This window comes from Rousettus aegyptiacus, unplaced genomic scaffold, assembly GCF_014176215.1.
Source record: "Rousettus aegyptiacus isolate mRouAeg1 unplaced genomic scaffold, mRouAeg1.p scaffold_m13_p_8, whole genome shotgun sequence".
Taxonomy (NCBI): Eukaryota; Metazoa; Chordata; class Mammalia; order Chiroptera; family Pteropodidae; genus Rousettus; species Rousettus aegyptiacus.
This window is the reverse complement of record NW_023416311.1, coordinates 44,093,773-44,121,273: the sequence shown is the minus strand read 5'-3', so window position 1 is coordinate 44,121,273 and position 27,501 is coordinate 44,093,773. Positions and strand designations below refer to the sequence as shown.

The 27,501-nt window shown below is 35.5% G+C and overlaps 1 pseudogene; it reads left to right on the top strand.

The window, feature by feature from the left end:
- Nucleotides 1-17,132: 17,132 nt before the first annotated feature.
- On the top strand, nucleotides 17,133-17,252 carry LOC118607614 (annotated as a pseudogene).
- Nucleotides 17,253-27,501: the final 10,249 nt, after the last annotated feature.

Below are 27,501 nucleotides of genomic sequence, written 5' to 3'. Positions count from 1 at the left end.
TATCCAGCTCTTACAGAGCCATGTTATGGAGGTTCTAAGATTCCCCAGTATCAAACTCTCCAGAAGTCTAGTTGTCCATTAACACTAGTCCTTTATAGTCTCTAATTTAAGAGAAGCAGACAAATCTCTATGGATACAGACTGCTTGTTGCTTCTAACCCTTAAGGTGATTAGCTTAGCACATTTATACCCAAGATGATTGACAGTAATTATATCTGATGACAACTTTTCCTTCCTCATTAAGATATCAAGAGGCAGACTTCCATTATTATCTAACAGAGAGATACTAAGATAACAAGCATGTAAATATTATCATATGATGTGAAGACAAAAGATTATTGCATGTACTTGTCCCATACTCTAGTTATATCTTACATAAATCATCCTTATCTTGAGAAAATATAATGTCCTAATTCATGTTTTCTCAACTCTTTCTTAACAGTTTATTAAGTCCATGTGCTCAGAGTTGAAGAAAGAATCGTAACATGCCAGATGCCCAAAAAATCCCCTTGGTCTCCTGAGGCAAGGTTGTTAGTTCCCTTAGGTTGCTAGGGGCCCAATTTCTCACCATTTCTCCACTATAAAACCTGAACCAAGTGTTAAATAGAACAGAAGCCAAGTATGAGTTTGAATTTATCCCCCCTTTTATTACATGCAAGGTTGAATTGGAGGGTATAGCTTGGATCTGTAGTCAACATGGAATCTTTCTACTACTTTATCTCAAGTCTAGATGTTGGGATCTACAAGTAGGAAGAAGTGAAACTATAGATTCTCCTGATCACATTCAGGCACCAAGACTCAAGGGAGAAAGAGATTATATTCTTTCTCAACCCAGGGACAAAGTAAGAAATTCATCAGGCTGGACCATGATTTTCAACATACCAACTCCATCCATAGGTAGTCAGGCTCTTGTCGAAATTGTGTGTTCCTCTTGATGGAGAGGAAGAGAGAGGAGTCAGAAGCATATCGCCTCCTCTTGTGCATTGGGGTGGAAATATTCTCCCATCTATGGAAATGTGAGATGCAGCGCACTAAACCATTTTCCCTAACAAAAGAACAAAGCAGTGTCACACACAAGCCAAGGAGTTAAAAAAAAATGGAATATTAAGTAGTTTTAGATGCACCCTGTGAGGAACACAAGGACATCAAAGGTCAGTGTTATGGGATGTTGGCAGCATTCTATTGGCTGCAAAGAAAGCTTGTAAATAGGTGGCTGATGCTAAATCTGGACAGAAGTCTTATTGACGGTGTTTTGGGGGTTGGGTTTTTTCCCCCCAAACACAGTGTAGTTTATTTTGTCGTGGTTATTATTATTTGAATTTGAATTGCTTTAGGTAAGGTATATTTCTCCACTATCTCAGTCACCATCACTTCCTATTATCTATACCAGGCCCCTAATTTCTATAAGCATTTGAGTTGGTAACCCTTTACCCTTAAAAAGGTATATTGTTATGACAGAAACTTTCACTTATTCATGCAATAAAATTTGTTCACTTAATATTACTTAATATTAGGTTTAATCTTAACATTATTAACACCTTATTCATAACTCAATGTGTGGTTCCATTTTGTGTGGTGGATACATATCATTTTCATTTAAGGGAAGCCTAATCTGACTTTTCCTTTGAGAAAAATAACACTTATCAATGCTATAAAATAATGCTGCTAAATTATTTGCAAAGAAGGATTATGTTATTTTCCTGTTACTTCTTAGAAAAAGTCAGTTATTGCACATCACCTTTCTTTGTCATGAAATGCCATTACTCACACAGGATGTACTAACAAAAACCCTTCTTTCAAAAAACATTTAACGCATGTTTATTATGTCAACCCAAATTGAAAATAGAAGTGTTGTTCACCCTACTAATTATTACACAAAAATGATAAGTAATAGTGATTGATTGGACCATATCAAAAGCATAATCATTACACAAAAATGATAAGTGATAGTGATTGATTGGACCATATCAAAAGCATAAACATTTAACGCATGTTTATTATGTCAACCCAAATTGAAAATAGAAGTGTTGTTCACCCTACTAATTATTACACAAAAATGATAAGTGATAGTGATTGATTGGACCATATCAAAAGCATAATCATTGCACTAATTTTCTTTTATAATTTTGATTCTGGTTACTCTCTAATTAGAGTAAAAAGAAAGAAATTACACTAAAAATGCTCTTTAAGCAAGTCATTAAAAGTGCCCTAAAATTTAAAAAAAAAAAAAAAATACCCACCTCAGGAGAGTAGCTATTTGTAAAGCTTATGTGGTAAACTTTGAGGGCTATGGCAGGGATATTCAGGTGAGAGAAACATCCTAGTCACAAAATGCAAGTACAAAATCCCATAAAAAATTGTCTGAATAATGTACAGCGTGGTAACTATAGTTAATAGTACTGTATTGTATAATTAAAAGTGGTTAAGAGAGTAGAACTTAAAAGGTTTCATCACAAGGAAAAATTTTTTTGTAACTATGAGCGGTGATAAATATTAACTAGACTTATTGTAATGATCATTTTGCAATATATACAAATATTAAATTATTATGTCGTATACCTAAAACTAATACTGATTAATGTCATATGTCAAATTATATTTCAATTTTAAAATTTAATAAAACAAAGAAGGCATTTATTATAGGGATACATGTGTTTTGGGTAGATCCTCAATACAAAAAACAAAAGTCCCTCACTCTTTCTATCTCTCTTCATGTTCTTCACCTTTCTCTTTGCACTTATTTGATCCCTGACTTTCTCTACCAACTGATTTTTTTTTCTGAGTGTTTTCGCATGCATGTTCTTTCTTAGCCCAAGTCCTAGCAGAGGTTCTTGTTTCCAAATTCCAATGCCATATTCCTCCACAAAAGACTGTTTGGATCATTTGAGTCATGGGTCTGCTCCATCTGTGAGTCTTTGTTCAGGACAGTGAGTTTTTATAGTTTGCAAACACAACTGTGATAGAAACAAGGAACTATTATCAATGAACAGCCCTCTTAAAGATGTTCACCTATGCTCAATCTGACAGCATGAATACACACAAATGTTTTATGCAGATATATCATTTGCTATCAGTCATGTATCTTTAATGAAAATATATTATTACGTAATTGATACACAAGACCCAGATTCAACAACACATTAGATTCCAAAACTTTTATATTGAAGCATACCTGAATTATTTTAATGAAGGTGATGCTGAAGTTTTTGAATGACCCTTAATTTTCCCTGATGGTGTCACTTCTCCCCACCCAGTTCTTAGTAATTAGTTGAGGTAAATCACACGTACACGACACTAAAAAAAAAAAAAGTTTATGAGCAGGAACATGTTACAGTGCCTATAGTATATTTCCATGATTTCTTACCTAATATAATTATCTATGAATATATACATTTTTGTTTCAGGCAAAATAAATTGCATCATCTGTACTTTCATATCTACAGTACAGATGGTTGAGTATTTCAAAATATCTTGAAGAGCAGGTTTAGAAGAAAGAATGGAGTAAACGCTTGGAGGCAGGAAACTGGCCAGCCATGCCTTTATTTTTTATGTTAACAGGAAAAGAAAGTAAGCCTTTGGCAAGGCATGTGTCTCAAGGTTGTCTCAAGCAAGTAGGTGGAATTTATCAAGACGTAGTAACAAATATTCATTTAGCTATGCTGTCAGAACTTTCTCTTTTCTGCCCATATTTTTATTAAAATATAATTCACATATAACTTATTAGTTTAAGGTATACAGCATAGTGATTATATATGATAATGATAATATATAATATGTAAATTTAAATAATTGCCAGATGTTTAGTTAACATCCACCACTTCACACAGTTACAAACTTTTTCTTGTGATGAGAACTTTATACTTAGTAAATTTCAAAAAAAAAATACAATATAGTATTGTTAACTATAGTCATAATGGTCTGCATCATATCAACCGAACTTATTTATCTTATAACTTGAAATTTATACCTTTTGACCCCTTTCATCCATTCCCTCCACAACCCGCCACCCATCTCTGGCAACCACCAATCTGTTCTCTGTTTCTGAGTTCAAGAAATCTCTTCTTTTAATGAGGGCAAATATAATTAACCTGGCGTCTTTCTAAATATAGTGAAAAATTCTGGTTTTGTTTTGCTCTGACACTTCTAGAAAGCCTTTAACTCTAGTTCAAATAAACCTAAAAGGATAATGATAATGGAATGCTTCTTTTGAACTTACAATTCCACAATATAACCTTAGAGCTGAGAGCACTCATACTTTAAAAATCTTGGTCAAGTAGGCTTGAACAGCAAGCACTATGTTATGCTCTTTTCCCCCTTTTTTCCTAGAGCTCTTATCTTCTTAGGGGTCCTTTAGGTTCCGTATCCTCACATGTTCTGGTGCCCATAATATTTATCTTACTGTGAAAATTAACCTTATTTTTTTCAATTTTCACACACACACACACACACACACACACACGCACGCACGCACAATCACTCACTGTAATCATTTTTGGATGAGTAGATTTTACTGAATACATGAGAATAAAAAAATGGGATTGTACTTCGTGCAGAAAGCAAACAATCTTAAAATCCATATACAGTCTTCCTCTTCACCATATTCCTTTTCTATAACTACTCCTACTCCTAGAGTTCCCGCTCTGCAACATCTCCCACAAAGAAGTCATCTCTACCCTCTATACTCCACTATCATCTCTCTCATCTCTCTCTTTGTTCCATCTTTCCACTTAAACCCTCGGTGTCCCTGTTTTCCCAGGGAGCTCTAAATTTTTCTTCCCCATGAACAAAAAACCTTTTCTCTAACCTTAAACTCTGGCGACATTTGAGTTCCTTAAAGGACTTGTCCCAAGATCTTATCAAGGCATTTTTCTAAATAAGAGAATTCTGTTCCCAGTTTGAAAGTAATAACATTTCACCTCTCTCTCTCTCTCTCTCTTTACACACACACACACACACACACACACACACACACACGCACACCACCGCCGCCGCCACCACCACCACCACCACCACCACCACCACTACCATTTCATTTTGGAAAGAGAATTAATGGATGATTTTAGTTTAGAGTTAAGCAAATATAAGCAGTTTATTATACTGTTTGTTATACTTCGGGGGTTCAATTTTGTGGTGGTTGTTGTTCAATTCTCTTCCCAAAAACGTTGATGTTGACTTCAGTTTGGGTTCCTTACTACACTAATTTTAGCATCTATCCCAATGAGAAGTCTATTTTTCAGACAAGTACATACTCAAAGACCACTTATAGTAGACCCTTTGGGGGGAAATTTCACAGCTGACACTGATACCTTTCCCTTAACAACTGTCTCCCTCTTGCTCCTCGCAGTGTTTGCATCAGATATTCCAAATTTCCTAGCCACCATTGATTAGACCAGGGGAAGACACTGTCAAAAACGGATCAGTCAGAATCTCTCTCCTGAGAATTTAAAATTGAGATTTAGAAAAGCCAATCACTTTGGGGTTAACTCTGAATAGAGGAAACATAAACTTGCAGGCTATAGGTGGTCATTTCCATGTAGAAGCTCCAAAAGCCAGTGAGAGGGAAACAGGATAGAAGCAGAAACAAGAGCTAAGTAGTTGCCAGTTTTCTATTTCTTGGTTGCAGTGGAGTATTTCCCGCTCTAGGGTTTCTTGCTCTATCTACACCCTAGACATCTATCTAATAACTTCCATTTCTCTGGTTTAAACTAATTTGAATAACCCTTGGTTATAATTTTGTTTGGCTTACAACACTCTCCAGAAGGCTGAGCTCTAAATAAAATGCACTCTGATAAAGCAGGAAGTCTCTGTGTATAGTTCATTGCTTACTATTTTATGGGAGAGCTAAGAAGAGTAAAATAATGGTCCCTAAAGAGGGTTACTAAGAAATGGATTATGAGAGAAGTTGGCATGATGCTTCTTCATCATGAGGTTACAAAAAAAATAAATAGAATGAGTCTACTGTCTTCTTAATTAATTGACCTTTGGCCTTTCCTCATGACACTGTATTTACCCCACATAGCCTGCACACCTAAGAGTCCATGTTATTAAGAAACTATTTCTGAGACTAATGTAATCAACAGCCAATATAAGATTCTATATGAGTCAATTTTCCCATTCTCCTTGAAACTAAATTTAGCTCTAAAACCCTATCATACTCTTAACAATAATAAATATTTTGGTAGCAAATATGTGCTTGCATGTTTGTTATCAAACATTATTAGTGCTATTAAAAACAACTAAAAATTTAAAAGCAAAAAGTTTACATTCTAGTTAGTTTTATGCATGAATGATAAAGCAAAGCTTAACAATCCATACAGCTAAAATCTTTTAAGATGCAGGAGAATTTGATTACCAAAGGCCTTTGACTTTTTAGATCAGAATTTAAAAGGATACTTTGATGATTTGTTATTGAAATGTATAAATTGACCTCTCCATTGGTAATGATTATACTTTAACAGCCTACCACCTCCCAATATCTCCATGTCCCTCCACACACGAAGAAGGAAGGAAGATAGGGAGAAATAGGAAAAGGAAAATGGAAGAACTGATAGAAAACTGGATGTAGTTTTTAAAAAATGGACAGGATACCTTTAAGACTCAAGGACAAAAATGAAGAAAATGAAAGAGGTGAAAGTGAAATATTTGTTTGCATCCTGTTCTATAGTCATAACTTTTCCCACTATTTAATTATAGGGAAATCGAAAGCAAATAAACCACATTAAGAATATTATGATAGTAACTATACATTATTCACTGCAACACAAGACAATATAATTGAATCTAAGGGAAGGATGCATGCATCCTGTCACGAAAGGGAATGTTCCAAATAAAAAGCTCAAATGGATTATCTCTAGTTATATCCCACTAATCATGCCTAACTTTGATTTTCCTCACATTTATACTTTTTTTTTTTAATAAGGATTTTGTTTGGCTTTCACTTTCCTTGATCGAAAGAAAAAATGACTTCTCTTAAATCACTAAGATTATCTGAAATGTTACACTAGATGTTTCAAAATGTTGTGGAAAGCTTTATTTAATATGTACAAATGTGACTAAAAGAACTGCCAATATGAGATTTTTTTCATTGCAACCCTACCGATTTTCATATTCTGTATTAATTTGTTTCTGATTCCTCCTTTGTTTTAGAGATTATTTCCACAAAGATTTTTTTTGAGTTAAGAATCATGGGATTAAATTTTAAATGTATGCATGTCTGAAAAAAATTATTCTATTTTCATACTTGGTTAATAATTACACTGATTATAGATTTTTCTTTCAAATCATTTTCTGTTATAACTTTGAGGGAATCCAGTCTTCAAGCAACCTAAGGACATGTCCACAGCCTGAAGAAATACCTAATAGCAGTTTGACTCCTCTTTCTTGGTAGAGGACCTGTTTTTGTTATTGCCTTTTGTTTCTTATGAAAGATTTCAGAATTTTCTCTTTACCCTTTTCTTATGTTCTAAAATTGCATGAAGATGTGTTCAGGGTATGTTTTGTTGTAGTTGTCATTTTCCCTTTCCTTCTATTCTATATTCTGTAGTATCTTTCATTAAATTTATAAAATTATCTTTCTTTAGCACTTGGTATTTTTCTGCCATTTCTTTGATAATATTATTCCCTGTTATTGTTTTGAAATAAGACTTTTCATTCTAAATATATTGTTTTGACTGTGTGTCTTATGGATTAATCTTCTAGAGCTCCTAACATATTCTCACATTTTATGTCTTTTTTCTATATGTTGTTGACTTCAAACAAATAATCAGATATTTCTCCAGCAAAATGTTGGTTTTTTTGTTTTGTTTTGTTTTTAGAAACAGCAAAGAACTGCAATTCAGGATATGCAGTCTAATGGAAAACCACATGCAAGTCTAAAGAAACAAAGGAGGGAAATGTTTTTGTGGACTGGGAGGAGCTGTTGCAAATGAGGATACCACTCGAAGAGACTGGAAGTTCAAAGTATTGGCCTATCATTGGCTAAATTATGGCAGTATCCCACTGGCTGAGCTGTTACTGGGCAAAGAGGAATCTTTCCTTTCACCTGCTGAGTAGTAAAGTCCTATCACTTCCCGTTGGAGATGCAAGGTACAACATTTCCTGTTGGGGTCAGTGGTGTGTACTAAGCGACACACTAGCGAGAGTTATCTCTTCTAGCCACTTCATTATAAATGATTTTTTTTTTAATTAATTCTTACATTTCCTCCTTTTGATCAAGATCTTTCTCTAAAAGCATAGCTGATCAAGAGTCAGATTTTTCCAGATTCAGCGGCCTTTTATTCCTTGATGTCAGTAAGGACCTTTCCTGGGTAGCTTGTCTAACTTTAGAGGGAAAGTACACAGACTGGAAACTATTGTGGTCACATTTGAGCCACAAGAAAAGGAAAGGGAAATCTCTCAAGCATTTCTCATCTAACATCTGTATCTTAAGATAGTGCATACAGAGAAAGTACCTTCGAACTGAAAGAATTAAAGTGTTTTGATAAGATACATGCAAGAATAAAGGATGAAGCAATTAAAGATATTATTATCCCAAAAGAAAGTGAAACAAAATGTCTTATGAATAATATAGCCTGTAGCAAATTCAGAAACTATGAATTGGATAAGAATCCAGAGTCAGTTAATAGTCCACATGAAAGAGAGATGTCAGTAAATTTTAAAAATTCTAACTGATCTGGTCTGAACATCATAGGAAAGCTGTCTCATCAGGTGTCATCTGTTTCAGTTTTGGGAAAACTTCACCTTCAGGTCATCAGATAGCATGCTGGTCTAGTCAGGGTTAGATGCTTTCTTTAGATGTGTCGCGTGGATCCAGGAATCTGTTTCCTGGAGTTTGACAGCACAAGGACTGATTGGCAGAACCCAATGGTAGCCTTTCTAGAGAGCTTGAAGAGAGTCTTTCTGGAGGTGCCTTCTCCAATAGACAAAATCTCCAGGTGCTATATGTGTTGCCTCAGATCGTCTCCCTGGAGCCCACTGCGAAAAGATTACGAGAACACGGTTATTTTTATAAAACAATTAGGCCTTTACAGTGTTGAAGTATATCTCCTTTTATCATCTACAGACCAAAAGAGACAGGGGCCAGGTTCATTGGCCTTCCTGTATCTACCTCAAAGGGTGAGAGTTTTTGAGTTCCAAAGCGGCGAATCTGAGATTTAGAAAGCCAAATGGCAATGCTTTTGGCAGAGTGATTTGCAAGGTCTTATAAATTTTGTCAACTGAGTCTTAATAATGTTGTTAGTGTGTTCAACTAAATTTGAGGACTGAGGGTGGTAAGTGTCGTTTAAGTGTTGTAAAACTGGCCAAACAGCACAGACTTGTTGAAGCACCTGACTGGCAAATGATTTCCCGGATCATTGTGCAGCTGAAGAGGCATTCTTCAGGTAGGGATAATCAATCTCTTCCAGAAAAACTCTAACCACAGAAGTGGCAGTAGCCTGTCTACAATAGAAAGTTTCCGTCCAATGAAGAAACATACAGATCATGACTAAAACATATTTATACCCATGAGCTGGAGAGGCTGTATGAAATCCACTTGCCAAACCGCAAATGATCCATTAGGCAATTTAAAATTCCAGAAGCAGAGCAAGTAAGCTTCCCTGGGTTGTACTCTGAACAAGTGGGACAAGCGAGTAGGTAATTTTTGTTGCCTTATTAATATTTCCCAACCAGCGTTGATTCACGAACGCCATCATGTTATCAGCGGACCAGTGGTTTACAAATGTACAGCAGTTAGCAGAGGGAATTTGAGTCTCAGGTAGTACTGGCCTGTTATTTGGCTTGAATCAGAGTTTTCCCTTTTCATCAAACCAACAACCGTTGAATTTGCAATTTTGTTTTTCCTTTTCTGAGGCCAATTATTGATATTCCCTAGCCAATTTTTCTAAGTTATTACATGGGAAAATATCCCTTTGGACCATGAGAGAGGTTTGACTGCTATTGGCTCCTTAAAGGCAAGTATTCCTTGAAGGCAAGTCAGCAAGGTGATTTTCTTTAGCTTCCAGACGGTCAAGTTTAGAATGCCCTGGGATTTTAATAATAGCTAAAGCAGAAGGTAAAAAATACAGCTTCCAATGATTTCTCAACATATTGGCCATTTTACCCTTTGTTTCCACTAGAAGTAAGAAAGCCATGTTGTTTTCGTACACTCTAAACTTATGAGCTGCTCCAAAAGCATAATATTTATCAGAATAAATGTTAGCAGTTTTGCCCTTGGCTAGAATGCAGGTCCGTGTGAGCATGTATAATTGAACTTGTTCAATCATACCAGCCAAAGGCAAAGGTGCCACTTCAACCACGGGTGTCGATATTGCATAATATCAATATTTGCATAATATTTGCCATTGTGACCTTTTAAATAAGAACCATCAGTGAGCTATGAGAAGTCCACGTCACTCAAAGGAATTTCCTGCAGATCATCATGAGAGATTAAGAGGTAATCTATCAACATTAAGAAGTCAGTAGGGGAATCATCAGTAACTGAAGAAAAGAGAAGTAGGGTTAAGATCATTTCAATGTGAAAGAGTTATATGAGGAGCAATTAATAAAACAATTTCCTAAGAGGAAAAGCAGTTGACTTAAAAATGTTTAGTATGATGAGCATGGGGCCCTTCTACTACATGGGATACAAAGATGGTTAAAGGGGCTTCCACAATGATTTCCTCAGTGGCCTTGACCAAAAAGGCAGTGACAGTAATGACTGTAAGGCAAGGGGAAGATCCCTATGTCTCATGGTCCAGTTGCTGGCTATCATAACCTATAGGTTGATGGGGGTCCTCACTTTTTTTGAGGGGGAGGTTGAGTACCTCAAGGACATTCACTTTCTTTTCATATACAAAAAGGTAAAGGAAATCTGATCATTGGGATGCCCAAGGGCAGTCTAGTTATTTTAACTCTCTCTTAAGGCTGTAAACCCAAAGTCCTTGGAAGAGGAGGGAGGTGAGACTCAAAGTATTCAGATAACTGAGATAGTATTTTCAGAGGCTTTTTTTTCTAGAGCAAAACTTAAATATTCCTCAAGACAAATTGCCAGCATAGTTTCATGAGGAACTGTTTAATTTCAAAAAGTCAGACTGAAGACTGAACAATACAATTCCAATAAGAACAGTCCAGTTCCAAAAGGGAACCAGTTGAAGACTGAATAGCACAATTCCAGTGAACCATACTGGATCCAAAAGGAATCAGATGGAAGGCCAGCCCAGTTTCAGCAGAAACAACCCGGTTCCCAAGAGATTTGGACCAATGGTCAGCACAGTTCCAGTGGAACAGCCTGATTTCAAAAGAATCAGACTGATGTGCCTAATAGAACAAGGCCATAATCAGAAAAGGATGAAGCCTTAAGTTAGATCCCAAATAAAACCTGAAGAGCTTCACCACACAATAAGAGCAGAAACTTGGATCAAGGAGAAAGACTCACTCTTAAATTTCAAGTTCACCAAGGAATCAGTGAGCTCAGTGGGCTCTGTGGGTAATGAACTTTTTTACTCAGCAGCCTGGGAGATGTCTGGAGTCTTCTCTGGATCACTTATAGGGCAATCAAATTATGTTAATCTTAAACAAATAGACAATCAGATATTTTTCCAGCAAAATGTTTTATTTGGGAATAGCAAAGAACTGCAATTCAGAACATGTGGTCTAATGGCAAACCACAAGAAACTCCAGAGATACAAAGGAGAACACTGCTCTTTTATAAACTTAGGAGGAGCTATTGTAAACAAAGTACCCGTCAGAGAAATTGGAACTTCAAAGTATAGTGACTTTTCATTGACTGAGTTATGGCTGTCTCCTATTGGCTGAGCTGTTACTGGACAAGGAGGAATCTTTCCTTCCTCCTGCTGGGTAGTAAAGTCCTATCACTTCCTGTTGGAGATGCAAGGTATGTTTCTTTCTGTTGGGGTCAGGGGCATGCATTGACTGACACCTGCATGAAAGTCCTCTCTTCTAGCCTCCTGACTCCATTTTAATGAGGTTTCTCTTATTAATTTTCACAATGTTGTTGTGATTTTCTCAATTTTTTCTTCCAGCCTTTCTATTTAATTTTTTATTTGAGTAACAATATTTTTAATTTTCAGAAGCTCCTTATTGGTCTTTGAAGGTTTGTTTTTACTGCAGCTGGTTCATTGTATTTGCCTTATAATAGCTATACTATCTTCGTAAATCTTTTCGAAGATAATTAGTATAATTCTTATAAATTTAAGACCATATCATAGGTTACCTAAACTGGTCAGTTTTGATGGTGAGAAAGGTATGACAGGGAAAAAAATAATATTTATGGTTTATCTGCCATAATAAATGGAGAGCTAGCATTTAGCAAACATTTATAAATATTTATTGATAAAATTTATTTCCCAATTAATTTTTATGCACCATAATTTTTATGTTACAGAGGTAGTTATACAAAGATAAATAAGGCATGGCACCTAAAAGTGCTCAAAATCTAATAGACATTTTTTTACCACTCTGAGCTTTGATTCTTTAATTTTTAAATGAGGAGGTAGAACTAACTATAAATTTATCATATGTACATACTTTTAGATTAAGAGCCTATAGGCTTTTCCACTGAAGTAACGTTGCTTGAGAATATGGACAAAAAAAGAGGGACCATTTAATATATCTGACTAAAAGTAACCTCACAGGGTGATCTGATTATAATTCCTGACTGGGCAGGTCATGATAGATAGTCACCCCTGTATAAAGGTTTATCTTTGCCATAAGCAAGCCCTGGCCATTGTTCTTGTGCGTCTAGGTTACTACACCTTTAAAATCCCAGAGTAATTTCTTTTTCAGACCCTCAAGGGAGCATGTAACCTTGTTAACTATTCCATATTCCTATCATAAAGATTTCTTTGCCTTACTTTCTCCTACCTTCATGTAATCTTCCTTAGTTCCCTCCTTAATTCCAAATGTATAGAAGAAACTGCAAAACTGTCATTTTGGAGCATTTGAGATCTCACTTCCTGGCACATCATCAGTTTGGTTCTAATAAACTCTTATAAAAATTCTCTCCTGCTTTGGATGTTCTTACGTCAACAAAAATAATCCTCATCAATTCATTGTCCTGCCTTCCAGGCCCACTGGTATGGCAACATAACTTCCACAGCTCTGTAGACAGACAATCCTACTCCTCTTCCTACTTCTGACTCTGTGGGGTGACTTCTGCTGAGTTAGGGGTGTGGTCCAGCTCCTTTGGTTCTCTGCCTGAACCCTGAACTCTGCAACAAGGGGAAGCAGCCTTTCCTTGGGCCTGTGGTAGATTGCCTTCAGAGTCATTCTTCCCATTACTTGATGAATAGCACACATATACAGCTAAATAACACTATGGTCTGGTCACATAGAATCCAAGAAGTCCAACAGCCTTCCTTCATTCTTCCTCACTTTCTCTGTCCCTTTTAGTTCAAACAGGCAGTATCTCTGTTGATATAATCCTATCTCTATTCTTGGCTTCTGCTGAGATGTCTGATTAAGTTCACAAGTTACACTCATGACCTCTTTATCAAACATTTACTTTTCTCTTCAGAATATGCTTTCTCATTTTTTTGCAATATTGATAGTTCAAGGATTTCCCAAATCTTCAAGTTCTGCTTTCTTTTTGCTTAACAATTCTTTCTTCAATTATATTCTTCCTCTCAAATTTTACTATAAAGTAATGAGGAAGATGCAAGCCACATCGACAATATTTTGCTTAGAATTCTCCCTAGCTAAATACCTCATTTCAGCATTCACAAGTTATACCTTCCGCAAAACAGCAAAATACAATCCAGTCAAGTTCTTTGCCATTTTATAACAAGGATCACTTTTCCTACAGTTTCCAATCACCTTGTGGGCACCAGGCCTGACTGGCCCACGGTCCGGCTGGTTCAAGGTCTGGCTGTAATCCAGGCCCGAGGCGAGGAACAGGACCTCAGATTTAGAAAATATGTAAACATAATTCAAACTACTGTATCATGCATGTGTGGCTAAATACCACTTTTGTACTTTGCTGTGTGAAGAGCCATCCCCTGGAAAGAGAAGGACAGCAGAAGGGGAGCACAAGAAAGCGGAGCAGAAGTGCAAGCAAGACTGCGTGCCCCATGCAGTAGACTGCACTCTCCAAGAGAACTGCACTTCCTAACAGAAGTGCTCTCCGCAGGATAAAGTTGATGCCTGCTGTTTCATCCTCGTGTCTGCCTTTTATGCATTTATCCAACTGGGCCTCACATTGTTGAACCTTCTGGGTCAGGTCAGCAATACCCCCGACTCTGACACATTTATTCCTCATTTCTGTCTGAGACCTCACCAGAATGACTTTTAATACCCATATTCCTATAGTCTCTTCACAGAAATCTCAAATTTTACTAACATATGCCTTAAAACACTTCTGACTTCTACACATTACCTAGTTCCAAAGCTATTTCCATGTTTTGGGTATTTGTTACAACAGCATCCATTCCTAGTACCAAAATATATCATGGCTGATGCTGCCATAGTAAAATGCCATAGTTCTGGGGGCTGTAAGTCCAACATCAAGTTGCCAACTGGTTCCATTCCTGGTGAGAGCTCTCTTCCTAGCTGGTAAACAGCCACTTTTTTGCTTTGTCCTCATGTGGTGGAGAAAAACAGAAACTGCGGGAAGCCTCACTTCTCATAAGGAAACTGATCCCATCAGATCAGGGCCCCACCCTTCTGGCCTCCTTTAACTTTAACTGCTTCCTTACTCCAAATATAGTCATGTTGTGGGTAGAGACTTCCACATGTAAATTGCAGGGAGGGGGGACACAAATATTAAATCCAAAATAGGCATGTGCAAGTCTTTCAAATAGTACCCCCAAATCGGTGTTTCCTCTTTGTTCATTTCATAAAACCAAACCCATCTTCAGTGTTATTATTCCCCATTATAGTCTAGCATTTAAAGCAGTGCCTGACACATACATGTCTTGAATGAATAAATGAATACTATGAAATATATACATAAAACCCCAGTTCTTTAAAATCAAATACAACTTTTATAAATTGACTCAAATTGCATTTTTTATAATCTTAGAAACCAGTAAAAAAAACTATTGAAGTTATGCGACATCAATAAAAATTATCTCGGTATGTCAAATTATATTGCTGATTTTATATACTTTACTATCTGTTCCCTCAAAAGCACCACATTGGCAGATAAAAGAATTTTATTCTCTGCTTTAGCATAAAAGTTTATCCGATACCATTCACTTAGAAATAATTCTTTCCAATATAAAGATGATGAGACCGGCTTCTTAAATCAGCCCCTCTGCACTGACACATAGTGACCTTTGCTTCTGAAATATTATAAAAAGTACACAATTTTATATTTGTTACTACTATGACCACAGGAGAGGATTGGTAATAAAATCCATTATTAGTACCCAGACTGGGAGAACTAGGGGACTTAAAACACAAAAAATTAGGGCATTGATTTCTTTCTACCTTTCTGGAAGCTCCAGCTCTGTGGGGCAGAGTTCTGTTCCACTCTTCTTTGCCCTTCTTTTTCCCACATCACTTTCTTACTACCTGGAAGCAGATTCACTCCTAACAATTGTGGAGCCCAGAGAAAGAGCAAAGATAAAGGCCTATATATCTTACTTCTGAGTATTTAAAAATTATAAATCAAGCTAAAAAAAAAAAAACCCTCATAAATAAAATATCATTACTTTCCTGTATTTAAAAGTACATCTTCATAATAACCTCAAAGTTTAGGTTATATTTTAGTATCCATATTTCCTCGGGGGTCTGTATTGAGTTGGCTGGCTTCTGGTCCTCTTCTTTTCCCATATCCTAGCCAGCCTGCCCCACAAGGGGTATTTTGCTCATGCACTGGTCATCCCAGTCTTCATACCTAGTAGTGGTCATTCTTCTTACCACAACTTTAACAGGTATCTTTAGGTCACCCCTAAAGCCAAGGAATGGACACAGCCCATTACTCGACAAGACGGACCACAGAAAACTGTGCAAGCCTGAACAGTAAATTTGGGTCATTTAGATGGGAAAGCTTGGGAATCCAGGTTCCCTTTATATGTTTTACAAGAGAATGCATGGGCTACAGGTGTATACTTCCCATTAGACCCATAGAAACTTAGCCTTGTGGGCTTGGAATGGCCGGAAATGACTCAGAGTGGGCCTCTCTACGGCATGCAGCCAAGGACGTAGGCACTTGTCCAAGCTTAGGAGTGGTATCACCTGGAAGATCTTTCAAATTTCAGAAAATATGTAAGTTAAAGGTAAAGGAAAACTGGCAAAGTAGTAATGAATTACAAAGATTGTGACACCCACAAGTTAAGCACTATAAAGGGGAAGCAGAAAAGAGGAATCCTTGTAACAGTACCTCCTAGAATTAAGTATTACAAAGACATGAATATGAATTACCATGCAGAGAATGTAGAAAGAAGACCTAACAAACAATAGAGATAAGGTACACTAGGTGAAAATCTCCTATTAATTAGAAATATAATCAAAACTATGTTCATCAACACAATCTCCAGTTGTAGATTTAATCCAAAGATTCAACTCCCATTCCAATGGACAAAGTAGTAAGATCTGACTCAGTCTGGCTATATTTCACCTTTTCCAAGATACAAAAAGGAAAATAAAACATACAAAAGAGAGCTGTGGATTAAAACAAACAACAACAACAACAAAAGAAATGATGTAAAGTTAAAGAAACTATATGCTGGAGAGCTTCAAAGATGGGTTATAGTAAAATCTAGAAGGAAGTTTTTGGAACTTGGCTGACATCCTATTTTAAAAGACCTGGCCTCTATAAACTGAGAGAACAATGAAGAAGAAAACATTGAAATGAAAGGTAATAGAAATTTTTTTTTAATTTAAATGAAAAATAAAAATAAAATAATGAAATAAAAGATAACAATGAGATGAAAAAGGAGATGGGTGTGATGAAAAAGGATTTCAGGAAATATAAGACCATAATATAACAACTAAACTACATTGGATGTAGTCAAGGGTAAAATTAAAATCTTAGACAATTGAATTACTGAACATAAGAAATTTGCTAAGAAAAAAGAAAAGAAATTAAAACAGTAAAATAAAATATTGTTATTCTCCTCAATAACTCCTTTAGCAAAACTAAATTAGAGAGTATTTAGATTACTTAGATTTCACTTAAAAAATGAAAATGTTGTCTATGGCCATGCTCCCCTGAACACACCTGATCCTTTCTGATCTCAGAAGCTAAGCAGAGTTGGGCCTGGTTAGTATTTGGATTAGAGATCACCTTAGGAAGACCAGGTGATGTAGGCATAAAAAATAAAATGAAAGAAAGAAAGAAAGAAAGAAAGAAAGAAAGAAAGAAAGAAAGAAAGAAAGAAAGAGAAAATGGTAAAACCGTACTCAGAAAAATTCAGAGCATTAAGATTATTTTTTAAATATAGTAAACAGAAAATAAGGAGTAAACTTTGAGGATTATAGAGCTAGGTAGGGAAAGTAAACCCAAATATGCCTACAAAAGCGAGAAATTAAATAACAAAGAATTAAGTTTTAAAATTAATAATAAATTAAAAAGCATACTAGGATCGATATATAAATTCAGGGCTGGTTCCTTTGAAAAAATACACAATATAAAATGGCAAGAGTAATCCAAAAGCAGGAAAAAAACAAAGATATGTAACAATTAAAATAAGAAATAAAATAATGATTTTTAAAAACCTATCATTTACTTGTGGCTATGTGCCAGAAACTTTGTTAAGTTTATAATTTATAATCATTAGCAATTTAATCAAACTTATCAGGTAGATTATCATTTTTATTCCAATTTTTAGGTGAGTAAACAAGCCTCAGAGCCTTAATATACTTGTTCAAGCCACAAAACAAGCAAATGGTGTGCCAATACTGAAAGCCTGCACTCTATAGCTTGCAATCTCTGCCATGCTGGGGAGAAATACAGAGAAAATTATTTAAATTATGAGAGAATACTATGTGCAATGCTACTTAAAAACTAAAGACTTCAATAAAAAGTATCCATTTGTAATATAATGTTAATTATTAAAATGTATGAAAAACTAAGTAAAGAGATCATCTGAATTTAAAAATCAATTTAAAAACCTATGCCTCCAAATGCTCTGAATCCAGGTATTTTAGAATACCTTCAACAGGTAGATCACCCTTATCCTACTTATTTTCCAGAACAGAGAGAAAGATGAAAAAATACTAAATTTATATGAAACCAACATGATTAGCTGTCATAGACCAAACATGAGTACCACAAAAAGGAAAATAAAGTTAAAATTTAATTGCGAATATCAACACAAAATTAACAAATAAAACATTAGCAAATTGAATCCATGAGTGCAAAGCTTTCCAACTAGGAAATGTCCAGAAAATAGATGTGCTGTAAATTGGATACAGGTGTGCTGGGGTGTAATGGTTTCTCTTAGCCCATGGGACAGCAGCACAAGTCTGGGGCAGTTTTAGCTTAATAACTTTTGCCTCAGTGACAATCTTGGTGGTGGGTAAGAAAATTTGAGCTGGGTGGGGGACAGGGGTGAGGGTAAGGTATAGGGGGTTTTCCTGCTGGGAAAAAATATAGGTAATACATTTTAAATTGTTAGTAAATTAGAAAACAAACAGTGTAGGAAAGAACAGCAACAGAGCTGTTGCCACAGACAGAAAATGAGATGAGGAATGATCAATGCCTGGCCTTTGCTGTTCTGCTCCAACTTACTGAGCATTGGAAACAAGTTGCTCCCACCAAGACATTGACTTGAGCAGTCAGATGCGTGCTCAGGGATAGCTGTGGACCCAGTGTGCTTGTCACTCATGTTCCCCTCAGAGGGATCCAACCTAGTTCATTGCCAACCTAGTTCATTGACAAACACTGCATTCGTCAATGAAATAAAAGATACATCTTTAACTTGAAATATAATCTGAACTATTGAAATATACAAATTTTAATGCTTATTAAGTGTCTTTTTGAATTTAAATATCACCCCACAGGAATAAAGCTTCTTGATGATGATAATCTACAAGAATTTAAAGAGAATGTCACCAAACCTTCCTCAGGAAGTTGTGTATAACCATTTCAAGCATAAATCCTGATATATATTTACAAAAAGAAAAGTTTGTCCATGGAAGCAAGGTAAACTTTCTCCTTAAAAATTTTAAAAATATTCATTTCAAGTCAAAAGTTTTATTCAAATCCAATGGTTAAAATCTTCCCCAATGCATTACATTTTATTTTTCTTACAATTTTTTTTTTTAGAATTCATATTCCATATCGACAACCCTAAACTCCCTCTAGTTTATCTCAGGCAAACATGGGAGGCAGTCCCACAAAAGTGACTATAAGAAGAAGGCTGTGTAGAGAGGTCAGAAAATTGCAACTGTCTGTACTTTAAGAAAATCCCATCAGGGATTCTAGAATGCACTCTGCCCTCAAACTGAGATAAATGAATGCTGAAGTTAAAAATGTGACAGGGATAACCGCCATCACCACTATAATATCATTATATCATTTTTATTTGCCAGATTTTAGAATTCTTGTGACAAAATAACTACCATGATACACTTCTGTGCACTACCTAGAATTTCTAAGAATTCAACTTAAAATAATTATCAGGCAAATGCACTGACAAGTGTGTTCAATTTGTTCACCTGTTTTATAACAACTAAAACTTCAAGAAAAAAAAATGTCTAACAATAGGAAACTGGTTAAATATGACATACTCATAATATTAAAACATTATGTAGTTATTAGATTTAGTAGATGTGTTCCAGTTATCTATTGATGCATAACAAAACATCCCCAAACTTAATAGCTCAAGAGAGCAATAACATTGAATTTCCTCACAAATTTACAATTTGTTCAGGATTTGGCAAGGACCGCTTTGCTCTACTCAGTCACCTGGAGTAGCTCAAAGACTGGGGACTAAAACTATCACATGTTTGGTGATTCGTGCTGGGATGATTCCCCTCTCTCTCTCCCCCTGTCACTCCCTCCCTTCCTCCTTCTCTCCCTCCCTTCTCCCTGTGTCTTATTCCACATGACCTCTCTAACATGGCTGCTTAACAATAGCCACACTTCTTACCTGTCAGGGATCCCAAGGTAGGTGCATTTTCAAAAATGTTGCCTTTTACAACCTAGTCTCAGAGTAAATATAATATTAGTCTGCCATGTTCTATTCCTTAGGATCAAATCATATTCAAGAAGGAGGAGAATTAAACTCCAACTTTGGATGTGATGGCACTATCAACAAAACTAAAAATATGATTTAAAACACCTACATAATATATACTTACCACCTTTAAAAAAAATCTTTACATACCATGAGTAAAAATGTTACAAATGTATACGTGTTAATCACTTTACTATGTATATTTGAATGAACAAATATCTAATACACTAAATATAAGCTCAAGGTCATGCACTAAAGTATATGTGCATATACTTTATATGTGGGTAGAGGACTCAAATGGCAAATCCATTTATTTTGATTTTTCTGTAGTTTTTCTATAATTCTAGCAAATATGCACCAGAGTGCAATGTAGAAGCAATACATAAATAATCTTCTTGTGTGCAGCACTAGGGAGACATTCTTTCCTAGAAAAATGGTGTTTTATACATAAAGAAAGAGGTAAAAGTTTTCACTGAACACTAAATTACTTAGCAAGGCTCTAGAGATAGGTGCAGAGTTCTGCTTCTTTGTTTTTATTGTGGAGCTTCTACTTAACATTTAACCCCTTAAAAATAATCTTATTCAATTAATTATTTAGAACAACTATGCATTCAATCTTGGCCAGGAATAGAGTGATATCCTAAAGTTTCAAGGTATATAGAAAACTTCAAGCAGTGACATACCTTAATATATTTTAAGAGAAATAGAGAAAAGAAGTAATAAGGACAAAAGAATATAAAAAAAATATAGAAAAATTTGAAGAACCAAAAATAGCAGGTATTCTTATAGAATTAACTAGGTTTTCTGCTCTAATTTCTTCCAAATTTACCTTTCTGAAGACGAACATTTCTGGTGGAGAGAAGGAACATAAACATAAATGCTTAGGCAAACACCCAGCAAATATTACACATTGTGAATGTCCCAACGTCAAAGAAGTATGCCATTTCCTTGAGGTTTATTTCAGATAATGGCTCTATTCAGAACCAACACGCAAGGCTCAGGCCGATTGCAGGTAGTAGTGAGTAGCTGAGAAAGTTTGTTTCAATATGCCCCTCCTCTACTTCTCTGACTGTACTTTTCCCCCATGTTCCTTCCTTCTATGGCCCCATAGCCCAGTGAGCATATGCTGTACACTTAGAGACTGGGATCTTTCTCTGCACTGCATTTTCTTAATCTGTCTGCCCTTATTTAGGATCAGCCTGATTCTTCCTTCCTATCACCTCCAACAAGCATTACTTGTTATATAAGTCAGTTTCCTTAGGGTCTTTTACTCAGTGACATTCAGAAATAAAAATAAACTCACACCTGTGATGAGTGAGGGGGAATTCTTTAACTCTTCACTTAGATCCTTGTATATTCAACCAATGTTCAAATCCCAACCATTTTCCATGTTTAGGAATGAAGACAACACATAGTTGAACAAGCCTGGCAAGCCAATATAATTATAATGCCATGAAAGTAATATTAAGAGATGAATAACGATAAAGATTTATGAAAAAAATAGACTGGTTATGCCTTTTTGCAGGGAGTTTAAAGACTTCATGAAGAAAGCAATTATATTTTAATTAAATTCTGAAGAAAGAATAAAATGGACAAGAATATTTAAGCCAGAGAAACTAGCATATAAGCATAAAATAGCATTACATAATCAGTTAATTACAGGTACTCCTGTGTGGCCTGAGGGTATGAATGAAAATTTGAAGGGAGATGTATGGCAAAGTAGGTTAGAGCCAATAGTATCCAGTGAGACACTACAAGGGTTTACTAACAGGAGAATAATATTAACAGATATATTTTTAATTTATTTAGTAAGTGAAGAAATGTAGATATGGAATGCATTGTGGAGAATGAATTGGAGGTGGCAGTGCTCCAGGAAGAGAGAAAATGTAAGAGGCTCATACTATAATCTAAATAAGAGACGATGGAAGCCTGAAACGAGGTAGTGCAGTGGGCATGGAAAAGTAGATTCAAAATGTTTAGAACTTGAATTCAAGAAAAATGATGACTAATAATATATATAGTGGGTGAAGATGCAATGAGAATTAAATATCTTTAGTCTCTGTCTTGAACAATTGAGTAAAATTGTCATTTATCATGTAAAAAATCCATTAAAAAAAAACAGATTTAGAAGAATGAGTTCGGTTTGGATCATGCTGAATTTGAAATACTCAATAAACATTCACATTGAGATATCTAGCATACATTTGGAAATGTAGGTCTGTAGGTTCGGAGAAAAATTTAAAAAGAAGATATTGCTTTGGGAGTTGATAATTAGGCAATAACTGGAACAATGGAAGGGGATGGAATCATCAAAGGAAAGAAATTGAGAAGTCCAAAAAAGAATTATGGGAAACACTACAATGTAAGAGTGGAAGGAAAAGGGGAAATTCATGAAATACATCAAAGCTAAACCAGAAAGACAGGAGGTAATCTAGGAGTGTGTGTCTTTGGAGTTTCGGAGAGAAGAGGACACCAAGAAGAGAATGGTCAGCAGGCTAAAATGACCAAAAACAGATCAAGTATGATGAGAAACAAAGTCTTTAGATTTAGAGAACTCGAATTAGAAATTAAAAAAAAAAAATTCTGTGAGAGCCGTTTTTAAAAAAGATATTAATAGAAGTCAGAAAACAATGGTTAAGAGGTGACAACCTCTACAGAAGTTGAAAAGGGAAATGCGAATTACCAGTTTAAGATATTTAGTGGAGGCAGCATTACAGGAAAAACTTTTACAATATTAAGACTAAAGTTTTCTGATGGAAGGAAAAAAGGGCAATGGAAAGGAAGGGATTTAAATCAAAGAAAGGAAATACAATTGACTAAGATCCTGGAAGAACTAGAAAATAGGTTCAAGAGTTTGGTGGGGAAAAGAAGGTATGAGGGAACAGAGGCAGCAAAATAGTGAATTAGGAACTAAAGAGTGAGAAAGTTAAGGTTAATCAATTCCTGTGGTCTCTGTTTTCTCAGTTAAGCAAAGGAAAAAAAATTGAGGTAGATGAAAATATGGAATTTCTGAGATGTTTTGGAATATCCATTTGGGGGCAGGGAGAGGAAGTGACTAGGAGCAGGCACAGGATTTCCAAAAAGGAGTGAAGTTGAAATTCCAAACCACTCAGTCACAGTGGGGTTTTTCTTTTCCTTGCAAAATCTTAAGGTTTTGGAGCAAGAAACAGAAAAGTAAATAGTTACTGGGAGTCAGAATTGCGTGTGATGGAACACTGGAGAGGCAAGAAATTAAGAGTGCTAATGAGTTTTACTGAAGTAATTCATCATGGTGGACAAGTGTTTAGCTTAAGGCAAAAATGATATCGAGTCATAAAGGAGGAACGTATTGTGAGGCTTGGAGATTTTAAGAACTCAAGAGGCCAGTCAATTTCATTCAAAATTGACCTATTATTCCTTTGCTGCATCCTGGTCTATGTGCTGGGAGAAAACAGGATCCTTCTAGAGATTTACAGTCCAGTAGAAGAAAGAAACATATAATTTCATGTCAGTATGAAAATATGTTTGTAGTATAAGTTAGGATTAAAGTAGAGAGTTCTTTATCTACCTAGAGAAGACTAAACAGAAAGGTACTTTAGTGGGGACAAAAAGATGAAAAAATTTGAAGGACAACAGTTTGTATCTGTAAAGTTTAAATATCTGCACGAGGACCTTAAGGAGAAAATCTATAGATATGATTCCAGACAGCCTGCTGGGAGGATTATTGGAGGTTAGATCTTTGATTCTGTACCACAAAGATCTAGCTTGAAGGATCATTTTACTACCTGCTTCTGATGCAGTCATGCCAATATTTTACTAAAGTATCAAAGGAAAAGAATGACAGCTAATAACTATAGTATTTACTATGTGGTAGGCAGGATTCAGAAAGTTATGAATATATTAGCTCCTTTAATTTCATAATGCACTTACAGTACTATTATTATTGCTCTTACTATTTGAAAAACTGGAGAACAGAAAGGCTAAATAATTTTCCCCAGTTCACTCACTGACGGAGCCAGTATCCTATCCCAGATTGTCTGGTCACAAGATCATGATATAGCAACACTGCCTCATGTTAGAAACTAGGACTAGTAAAAATATTTCCAGATCCAAAAACAAATGCACAGGTCCTTCAATTTTGATAGAATTGAATTTGAAATTGTTGACTGGTTTCTCATTTGGGATATCTCTGAAAGTAGGGAAGAAAATCCTTTATCATAATCCCCACTAATTGGGTTAATTAAGGCATAGAGCTAATTGCTAATTTGCTTTCCAAAAAAAATGATTTCTGTTAATTTTAGTTAATTTTGTTTTGGTGAGTGGAGTTTGCAAGTTTAGGCTAGATTGCAAGAAACACCTGAATTCTGGGAGAAGCTAAGGGCTGCCACCCATAATCTTCCTTTTTATGCCTCTCCCAACTGAGCCTACAGCCTTCCCTCTACAGAAATATTGGAAGAATGATTTCACATTACCAGTCTGACAAAATGTCAAATAATTAGCCTGGTTGAGAAACTGATATATTTCAGCTAAGTCCAGTTCCATCGATGGTCATAGCTCATCACTGGGCACTCGGTTGGCATGGAAATTGAGTGTTTGGTTGACAGTGACTTACTGAAAATGCACTCACATTGATTGTCTAGCCCTGCATCAGAGCTCTGCAGTCAGGCTCTGAACTGAGGGACAGCACCGTCTGCCTGAAGCCAACTCACCTCCGTGGCTCTGAAGCAGAGAAATAGGAAAAGAAACCTGCTGTGGGTACTCTTCTATTTCTAATTTACAAAAATCTTTGAATAATAAATGGGTATATTATCAAATGTTTCCTCTGGATTTTTTCAATTGATTACATAAAATTTCTTCTTTAGCATATTAAAGGGTTAACTATATCTATAGATTTTTTTCTCATATTAAACCTTTATCTTCTGGGATAAACCCAGATTGGCTGTAGTATATTAACTCTTTCAGATACTATTACATTTTATTTGCAAATGTATTCTTTGTGTTGATATTAATAAGAAATACAGGCCTGTAATTTTATGTTTTCATAATGTCCTTATCTTATTTTGGTATCAGGATTATTCCAGCCTCATAGAAGCAACTTGGAAGTAGTTACTCTTTGCTATTGTCTGGAAGAGTTTGCATAATTGGGGTCATATGTTCTTTGTTTACTCATATTAAAAATAAACATAAAATTGGAAAAGATTTCTTAGCTATGATACCAAAAGAACAAACAGCAAAAGAAAAAAAGAAAAATTGGACTATATCAAAGTTGAAAAATTTTTTTGCATAGAAAGACACAATTAGCAGAGTGAAAGAACCAATAGAATGAGAGAAAACACTTGCAAGTCGTATATTCAGAATATGTGAAGAACTCCAATAATTCAAAAAAAAAAGCAGACAACCTGGTTAAAAAATGAACAAAGGACTTGAATAGACATTTCTTCAAATAAGATATATAAACAGCCAATAAGCCCATAAAAAGGTTTTCAACATCCTTAATCGTTAAGGAAAAGCAAATCAAAACCATAATGAGATACTACCTCACACCCATTAGGATGGCTGCTATCAAAAAACAAAACAAAACAAAACAAAAACAGAAAATAACAAGTGTTGGTAAGGATGTAGAGAAATTGGAACCCTTGTGCTATATATGTAAAATGAAGCAGCTGCTATGGAAAACAGTGTGATGGTTCCTCAAAAATTAAAAATAGAATTATCATATTATTCATCATTTCTACTGCTGGGTATATACCCAACATAATTAGAAGCAGGGTCTCAAACAGATAATTATATACCTATCTTTATAGCAGCATTATTCACAAAAGCCAAAAGGTGGAAGCAACCCAAGTGTCCATCAACGGATGAATATATAAACAAAAAATGGTATATACATACGATGGAATATCATTCAGCCATTAAAAAAAAGGAAGTTATGACAACATTCTACAACATGGATGAACTCTGAGAACATTATGCTAAGTGAAATAAGAAAAGTACGGCATGATTGCACTCATATGAGGTACCTAGAGTAGTCAAATTCATAGATACAGAAAGTAGAATGGAGGTTGACATGGGTTAGGAGAGGGGAAAATAAGGAGATATTGTTTAATGGGTACAGAGTTTCAGTTTTGTAGGTTAAAGAGTTCTGGAGGTGGGTGGCAGTGAAGGTTGCTTCTATGAGGCTGGAATAATCCTGATACCAAAATAAGTTAAGGACATTATGAAAACATAAAATGTACTTACTAGCACTGAATTGTACACTTAAAAATGGTTAAGATGCTAAATTTTATGTTATATGTATTTTGCCACAATTAAAAATATTTTTTAATGAAGAATACAGATATTCTGTGTAGCTAATGTGGTTTTCCTCTGTTTCATAAAAAGACTTGGAATTAATTCCCCTAGTTTTAGGTCTACCCCCACCTACTGTAGCCTTAACATTTGCTAACTCTCAGTATGGATTCTGTGTTACTTTCACCAGTGCAATCAGCTCCTACTGCCTCAATACAACTTCTAGAATATGTTCTGTGGCGTGGAGCGATTTGTTATGTTTCACCCATTAACTTGCCTCCAAATACTTTCTTGCAGATCTGTTCAAATTTCTTATTTGTTAATGTCCTCTGGTCTCACATTTATGGGGGGGGGGAAAAAAAAAAGATGATCCTGTGAGCAATGACTTTATTGCTGTAAACTGTTGGGGGACATCAGCCACCAAATTAAAACTTAAAACATGCCTTCTCTTTTAAAATGAGTAATGCTTAGCTGTAGGGAGTCAGATAAGTAAGTCAGGTTTTATATCCCATGAATTTACATGTCCCATGCAGTTACAGGTGTTTTGCAATATAGACTACCTTCTTCACTTAAATAAAGAAAACTTTAACTAACGTGTTGATAAACCTGAACTTTTGCAAGCAGCTTTCATAAACAAGAAGAAATACTTTATTTTAAAATAGCTCCAATAAATTCCAACCACCTGAGTATTTAGGGAAGTCTTGAGCTGGAATTTAAAAGTAATTTTTCCCTAGAAGTCTGCCACCAGCCCCCAAGCATTTCATAAGGATTGGTATTTCATTCCCAAACGTTTTGTTTCGAAGAAGAATTGGTCATAATACCAAATATTTCCTGGAACGATTATCACGAGGCTTAAAAAAAACTTTTTTTTCCCATTTGTATTTCTTCTTGTAAAGATCCTGACAGATAGGGGAGACAAATAAATGTCTGTTCTCCATCTGCAATATTATACTGGAATCGCTTTTATTTTTAAATGGTACCTTATAGGCATGAAACTACTTTCTGATGATTTGTCTATGTTCTGTCCCTATCAACTTCCATAAAGAATAGAATAGGATCCCAGACGCTGACGACATGGATTTATTGTATAACCTCATTTCGGTTTCTACCAC